Source organism: Archocentrus centrarchus, unplaced genomic scaffold (genome assembly GCF_007364275.1).
Source record: "Archocentrus centrarchus isolate MPI-CPG fArcCen1 unplaced genomic scaffold, fArcCen1 scaffold_36_ctg1, whole genome shotgun sequence".
In the NCBI taxonomy this organism is placed as follows: Eukaryota; Metazoa; Chordata; class Actinopteri; order Cichliformes; family Cichlidae; genus Archocentrus; species Archocentrus centrarchus.
In genome coordinates, this window is record NW_022060263.1 from 751,817 (window position 1) to 760,253 (window position 8,437).

At 43.8% G+C, this 8,437-nt stretch overlaps 1 pseudogene; it reads left to right on the forward strand.

Annotated features, from left to right (window-relative positions):
- Positions 1-3,701, forward strand: part of LOC115776649 (uncharacterized) — a 39,174-nt pseudogene extending 35,473 nt beyond the window's left edge.
- Positions 3,702-8,437: the final 4,736 nt, after the last annotated feature.

An 8,437-nucleotide genomic window follows, 5' to 3' on the forward strand; every position in this document is an offset into this window, starting at 1 on the left:
AGGTAAGGCTTTGGACAAAGTCAACCACATAGCTGAAAACACTACCCTGGTCACTATCTTGAAGTCCTCTGGATTTAAATCCTCCCTAACTGGATGCTGACTGACTGTAGGCTCCCTGATCCAGCCAACAGTAAAAGGGAGGCAGGATGGGGAAAAACTAAGGGCCTATGAAATAACCGATAACAATCCATCACATCTCATCTTCATACATTTACATGAGGGGGAATGTAACAGCTGTGTTGTCTAATATTTGCTCTGCTCTAATGTTTGTGCTCATTCCTGAGAAAAATATTCTAAATAGGCTTAATGTATGGTTTGTCTGGTTTCTGGGGGTTTCACTACCAGATTATTTATTTGGACAAAACAAAACATCTATCTTGACATTGGAGAATGCTTTTTATTTCCCATTTCCTTCAGGCAGCAGTTTTTCATTGTGTGTCATTACAATTACAAAACCTTATGTTTTGCTGTTAAACATGTACGTACCAGAGAAAAAGTTAGCAAAATCATTAACTTTTTTATTTGAAATTATTTTTTCTGTATAAAAAAACCTTATTTAAAAAAAAATGTCATTGAGTAGGATCATGCTTATGCACTGAAAGTGAAAGGATCATCTTCACCAGCTTCCCGCCTCAGGGGCAGATTATTTTTTTTTATCCATGGAGGGAAGAACTGCTGAATTTGAGCAAAGGGTAAGGACCCTAACCAACCGTGCCAAAGACAGCAAAAATAGGAGCTGCAGGGACAACATACAAATCACTGGTCTTAAAGAAGGTGCCAAAGGAAAGCAGGCAGTTAAGTTCTTTGAAACCTGGCTTCCAAAGACTCTGGGCCTGGAGACCAAGCAAGGCTCTACACAGATAGACAGGGCACACAGACCCTTCGTCCACCGAAGAACAATTATAACAGACCTGTTCCCATCAAACTGCACATGGTCAGTGTCAAACAGAGGATTCTATCAGTGGCCAGGGAGAAGGATTTATATCTGACAGGGTCTTTAGGTACAGGTGAGGGAAGCTAGATGGCAGTTTAATGGGATGTGTGAGAAGCTCAGAAGGGGAGGAATATGGCTCTAAATGTCTTATGCTTCACTCTCAGTGGAGAGGAGCAAACGTTCAAAAATCCACGTGAAGTTGATGCCTTTTTGAGCAAGAATAGTCCTAAATGATTGCTGAACTCAAGAAACTATTATTTTTCAAACTGTACACATAGCTGTTTTTCGAGTGGGATTTAAGCGGTATATGAGTTGCTTTTGTGTGTGTGGGGAGGTTAGAGATTAGGCTTTTCTTTCCCCTTGGTGTATTTTTGTGTTTTTCTCTAATAGGACATATGTCCATTGGAGCTCTGGACTATTCAGTGATGTGGGCCTCATGTATGCCTTCTTTTCCTTTTTCCTTTTCCTGGGAAAGTTATGGAGCTTCAAAATAACTGTAATGGGATCTTACTCCAACACTCAGAGAGACATCTGTTGTTGTTTTTTAAAAATCCTCTTTATGTCCTTTTTCATAACCATCCCACAGAATTCTTGATGAACTGTGGTTTCTCTACATTGATGTCAAAGGTCGGCTGTGGTCGTGCGTGTGTGTGGGAATATCCCCTCTTCAGTGGGATGTGTCTGTTGGTGGGATGCTGTTCTCTCTTTGTGATGGTGGGATAGCTTTTGGCTTCACGTGCTCAGATGTATGGTTATTATTTGTTTCTGTTCCTCTGGGGTTATATTTTGTATTGGGTTTTGATCTATCCACTGTCCACAATTTGGAGACTCCAGTTATCTCACAACAGAACTGTAGCCAAACAGCTGGATGCAGCATGATCTGCTCTAAACCAGTTATTGGCAGGGAAACCAGAGGCACTTTTTTTTTTTTTATTAACCTTGCCCCCCGAAAGGTGGAGGGAGTTTACGTTCTCAGTCATGTGGGTGTGCCAATTTGTTTATTCACAGGATAACTTGGAAAATTATGAAAAGATTTCAATGAAAATTTCTGGAGTTGTTGGGGTGGTACAGGAACAATTGATTCCATTTTGGTTCTGATCTGGATTACCATCTGGAATAAGGAATTTTTAAAAGAATGCTTTGCCCTTTTCAGATAGGCTCGAAATTCCCATATTAGAGGATTACACAGATAAATATGAATGGTTTAGAAGTTTTTGGTGGTGTTCTGGATGATGAGTTGAATCCAGGATTTTGTAAAATAATTTTTTACTGTTGTGAAACAGGAAGAATATTCACGTATTTACATCTAACCTTATGAGGATTAGTTAGAATCCTCTTAAAAGAATAAGGGTGCAACGTGACCATAAGTTCTAGGATCACCTTCCTACCTTACACCTAGCTTATTCTGCTGATGGGAGACTTCAATGCCAAGATCAGCAACCACCGAATCGGATTTGAACACGTTATTGGGCCTCACGGATCTGCCAATGAAACGAACGACAACGGCGAGCGGCTGCTCTCCTTCTGCTCAGCCAACAGCCTGTCGGTCGTCAACACATACTTCAACCACAAGCTTATCCACAAGAAAACGTGGCAATCACCTGACAGTGAAACCTTCAATGAAATCGACTTCATCTGCATTTCCAATCGGTGGAAATCGTAGCTACTGGACGTGCGGACCCCCAGAGGGGCAGATGTAGGCTCCGACCACTTCCTCCTTAGCGGAAAATTTCAACTTTGGTTGAAGAAACAACAAGTGCAAACAAAGAGACCCCGCCTGTTTGCAGTGGACAAGCTCAAAGACCGAAATCGGTTCGAAGCCCTTGCGGACATGCCAACCCTAGAAGAACCGTGGCTAGGGATCAAGAGTGCCACCATCGAATGCGCTGAAGAGGTCATTGGCAGGAGAAGAGGATCGTACAAAGAGCGATGGATCCAGGACCGCACATGGAGGCTGATCAACGAAAGGCGAAACATCAAACGCAAGCGAGATCAGGCGAAGACGGATCGGGACGGGAGGGAAGCAGAGGAGGCCTGTCGAACAATGGATCAAAATGTGAAGAGAAGCTGCCGGAGAGACAAGCGAGATTGGTTGGAAGAGAACGGCCAAGAGGCGCAGGAAGCCGTTAGTAAGAACGACACAAAGACGCTCCATCGCATTGTCCGTGACCTCACCAGAGCGAAGAGCAGTCATGATGCACCCATCAAAGACAAAAATGGCAGGCCACTGCTGACCAAAGAAGAGCAAGATGCGAGATGGGTCGAACATTTCAAGGAGACCCTAAACCAGCCGCTCCCTGAGTCAAACTTCACATTCGAGGACCTGCCCCCAGAGAATGACACTGCGGTCAGGACCGATGCAATCACAACAGCAGAGACTTTTGTTGCGATCAAGCTCCTGAAGAACAACAAAGCACCAGGGCTGGTCATGGTGTCAGCAGAAATGCTGAAGCATGGTGGACAGCGCCTCGTCGAGGAGGTGACGGATCCTCTAAACCTCTGCTGGCACACGGCGGAGGTCCCCGAGGATTGGCAGAAAGGAGTGATCATGAAACTCCCCAAGAAAGGCAACCTGGCGGACTGCAACAACTGGAGAGGAATTACCCTCCTCTTAGCCCCAGGCAAGGTGTTCAGCATCGTCCTTTTACGACGGCTCCAGGGCGCGGTGGACGAAATGCTCAGAGAGGAGCAGGCAGGCTTCCGACGTGGCAGATCTTCGTCCTGCAAACCATCATCGAGCAAAGCCTGGAGTACCAACAGCGGCTGATGATCAATTTTGTGGATTTCAAAAAGGCATTTGACAGCGTTCATCTGGATTCACTCTGGAAGATCGCAAGGTCGTACAGCATCCCCGACCAATTCATCAAAGTATTCCGAAGCCTCTACAGCAACTCCGGCTGCTGCGTCCGAACAGAACAAGGAACAACGGAATTTTTCGCCATCGAGACCGGTGTGTGACAGTGGTGCATCCTCTCCCCCTTCCTGTTCCTCTTAACAATCGACTTCTTACTTCAGAAGACAATGGGCGGTGTCGGATTTGGGATCCTATGGCGCGAGCCAAACCGACTCACAGATTTGGACTTCACTGACGACATCGCTCTCCTCGGGGCTAGTACCAAGAGCATACAAGGCATGACAGCAAGCCTCAATGGAGGAGCTTCTAAGGTCGGCCTTCGGATCAGCACTGACAAGACCAAGGTCATGCAGGTCGGATATGCAGCAGCGGGCCCTCCCATCACCATCGGGCAGTCACGAATCGAGGAGGTGCAAAAGTTCACCTATTTTGGCAGCACCATCACCAGGGATGGTGACGCGTTGCTTGCCGAATCAGGAAAGCAGGGGCCATATTAAGGCAACTGAGGCCAATCTGGACAACCCAGACCATCCCCACAGCGATTAAGATCTGCCTCCTGAACACCATCGTCGTCCCGACGGCCATATATGCATGTGAAACGTGGAAGACGAACGCCAAGATTGAGAGATGAATAAACGTGGCGCAACAGCGGTGGCTGCGACGAATCCTGCGAGTATCATACCGGGACCGCGTCACCAATGAAGAAAATCATCGCCGTGCAGCCACTTGCCCCCTCGACGATGTCATGACCAAGTGACGCCTCAGATTTGCTGGACACGTTCTAAGGCAACAGCATCCACACCTCCCTAAGATCGCCATCGCATGGACGCCGGAGCGGGCCAAGAGGAAACAGGGCCGACCCTGAATCACGTGACCCTGCACCTTCTTTCAAGAACTACGGGCCCTGGACATCGGCTGGGATGGGGTGGAAGCCGCGGCCAGCAATCGATCCCGATGGAGACAACTTGCTGCCCAATGCGCCGAACGGCACAGGAGGATCTAAGTCTAAAAGTATCTGTTGGTGGCCATTCTTGTCATAATGTGCTGTGTGGCAGGCAGCATAGGACCCCAGTGCAGGACTCATAAGACAGGACTGAACTCAAGAAACTCAGCTTTATTTGTCTGGTAAACTCAAGGGAAGCATAGAATATATACTGGGCTGGTCAGGAGCCTGAGTATACAACCCAAGGGACAAAACTCAGAAACATGGGACACCACTGACAACAACGCAACAAGGAAGTGAACAAGACACAGACAATATATTCACACGAGGTAACGAGAGGAGAGTGAAAACATCAGGGGAACAGGTGAACAGAATTAAGACAAAGGAAGCAAAACCACATACAGGGAGCAGGAGACCGCCAAAATAAAACAGGAAGAGACCCAACATGATACAATCACAGACTTGACACTACATGGGGAATACAACTGAATATAGAAGAAGGGACAATGACACAGAGGGACAAAACAGATACTGAAACACAGAGACACAGGAAAGATGAGAAATGTTCTTTGTAATTGTTTTTTTTTTTTTAATGTTTTGCTTTCAATGTACCAACAACACTCACCACAATCTGCTTTATATTGTTAGAATGCAAGGTAGGACCCTGCAGTATTCGAGAGGATGATCTGATGAAGTCCTATGTGAGCTTCTTCATTGCATACTGCTGTGATTTAAAGCAGTTGATCATTCCATGTAAAAATCTGTCAGATCTGAAAAAAGTTCCTACCTGAACACTCAGAATCAGATTTTTTAAAAATGTACAATAAATGTATTATATTTAATCAAGCCATGCAAAATTTGACAGCTGCTGTTGTATTTATAAGCTTTCCTATGTAACTGACAGTTTTTCTTTCCTTTTTATTAAAAGGTTTGTATAGTCAGAGCCGGCCCGAGGCATAGGCAACATATACAGCTGCATAGGGCCCCCTGATCACCAAAGCGCCCCCAAGCTCGCCCACATTTGTCATGAAGCATTTTTGTATTGTTTTAGTTTTTTGTTTTTTTTTCACATATGCCAGTGTCCTAAAAGAAAGAAGAGACTATTCCAACTGTCCAGATTTGTACACTTGTAACAGCACTAATTTATTGAGTTGGCTACACTGACTTCCTGTGTCAGCATGCACTCAGGTAGTTTGGGCAGGCATCCGCATCAGCAGTTGTGACCCGATGGTCCATCAGTTACAGTCATTTGTGGATGAAGCTACAAAACAGGAATGTGAGAGAAAGGACCGATCCTTGTGGGGCAGAGAGGAGGAAAAAGAGATGATTAGAGAAAAAAGGCAAAGGTATGTTTCCATGAGCAACTACAATACGTTTTTTTTTTTTTGTAACCAACTCCAAACGTAGTTAGCTATCGCAAGCTGGCTAGTATGGTATTTATCATGTCACTATATTTCTATGGAAAAACAAGCTGTCAGCCTGTGTCACCATCCTCAGTGTGTTTCTAGTTAATATACTGTACAGCTTGCTTGGCTCTTACTGTCATGGTCCCGGGTTTATGACCCAGCATGTTTAGTTTTAGGATTTCTGTTGTTAATGTTACTGTTTGATTCCTAGTTTATTGCGTTTTTGCAGTTTTGAATTGTTGTCTTTTGTCTGGTAATTTGGTTTCATTGTTTATGTCCTCAGGCATCTTAGTTTAGTTTTCTGAGTTCTGTTCTTGGCTGTTGTTCACTTTCTGTTGAATCCTGTTTCAGTTCTCAGGCGTCCTTTGTTCCCAGTTCTGTTTGGTGTTTTATTGTCTCTGGATTGTTCTCCTGTTAAGTTAATGTAGTCCTGGTCTCTGCTCTTTGTGCTGTAGTTTAAGGCCTCTTCTTGTGTCTAGTTACCCGTTATCAACTTATAACAGTGTAATAACATATTACCCTCACTTCTTATAGCACTGAGCCCAATTGCTATCCAGTTGTGTTCAATATTATTCCATTGATTTTCTGTATGCTGAATAATTATTGCTTACACATTACAATTTGCTTATTTACTAGTCTGTAATTAGGTGAATAAATCTTCTATTTCCTTAAAAGCCTGTGCCTTCTAGATTGTATATGGCATGCACTGATACTTGTCCCACCCTCCTCAGTATTATGGACATGACATATTTTTACCATGTGTATCATACTGAAATACAGCTTTATCTATCCATGAATCCAGATGACACACATCAATTAGTTAAATTGCAGGAATGTCTTAAAGACATTAAGGCCTGGATGACCTCTAATTTCCTGCTTCTAAATTCAGATAAAACTGAAATTCTTGTTCTCGGCCCCACAAATCTTAGAAACATGGTGTCTAACCAGATACTTACTCTGGATGGCATTACTTTGGCCTCCAGTAACACTGTGAGAAATCTTAGAGTCATTTTTGACCAGGATATGTCCTTCAATGCACATATTAAACAAATATGTAGGACCGCTTTTTTGCATTTGTGCAATATTTCTAAAATTAGAAACATCCTTTCTCAGAGTGATGCTGAAAAGCTAATTCGTGCATTTATTACTTCTAGGCTGGACTATTGTAATTCATTATTATCAGGCTGTCCTAAAAGCTCCCTGAAAAGCCTTCAGCTGATCCAAAATGCTGCAGCTAGAGTACTGACAGGGACTAGAATGAGAGAGCAGATTTCTCCCATATTGGCTTCTCTTCATTGGCTCCCTGTTAAATCTAGAATAGAATTTAAAATCTTTCTCCTCACATACAAGGTCTTGAATAATCAGGCCCCATCTTATCTCAAAGACCTCATAGTACCATATCACCCCAACAGAGCACTTCGCTCTCAGACTGCTGGCTTACTTGTGGTTCCTAGGATACTTAAGAGTAGAATGGGAGGCAGAGCCTTCAGCTTTCAGGCGCCTCTTCTGTGGAACCAGCTTCCAGCTTGGATTCGGGAGACAGACACCCTCTCTATTTTTAAGATTAGGCTTAAAACTTTCCTTTATGATAAAGCTTATAGTTAGGGCTGGATCAGGTGACCCTGAACCCTCCCTTAGTTATGCTGCTATAGGCCGAGGCTGCTGGGGGGTTCCCATAATGCACTGAATGTTTCTTTTCATTCACCTTATTTACTTTGTTTATACACTCCACTCTGCATTTAATCATTAATTGATATTAATCTCTGTCTCTCTTCCACAGCATGTCTTTTCTCTCCCCTCAGCCCCCCCTCAGCAGATGACCCCCCCTCCCTGAGCCTGGTTCTGCTGGAGGTTTCTTCCTGTTAAAAGGAGTTTTTCCTTCCCACTGTCACCAAGTGCTGCTCATAGGGGGTCGTTTTGACTGTTGGGTTTTCTCTGTATTATTGTAGGGTCTTTACCCACAATACAAAGCGCATTGAAGCGACTGTTTGTTGTGACTTGGCGCTATATAAATAAAATTGAATTGAATTGAATTCATTTGAGGAGATAAGCTGTTGTGTTTGGTTAGTGGTTTGGGTCATTACTCAGCCTCCTGAACAGGGCGTAACACAGCCCTCAAAATTTCATGTGGATATCTTGTGTACCAATGAAATTCTAAGTGCTGAAAATGATGGGGAAAAAAGACAAAATGGCAAAAGAGTAAAATTTTTCATGACTTCTTTAAAATTATAAAATTTGAAGTTAGGTCATCTCACTTGGACAGTTTGCAGTTCAGAACAAAAACAAAAAACAAAACTGAA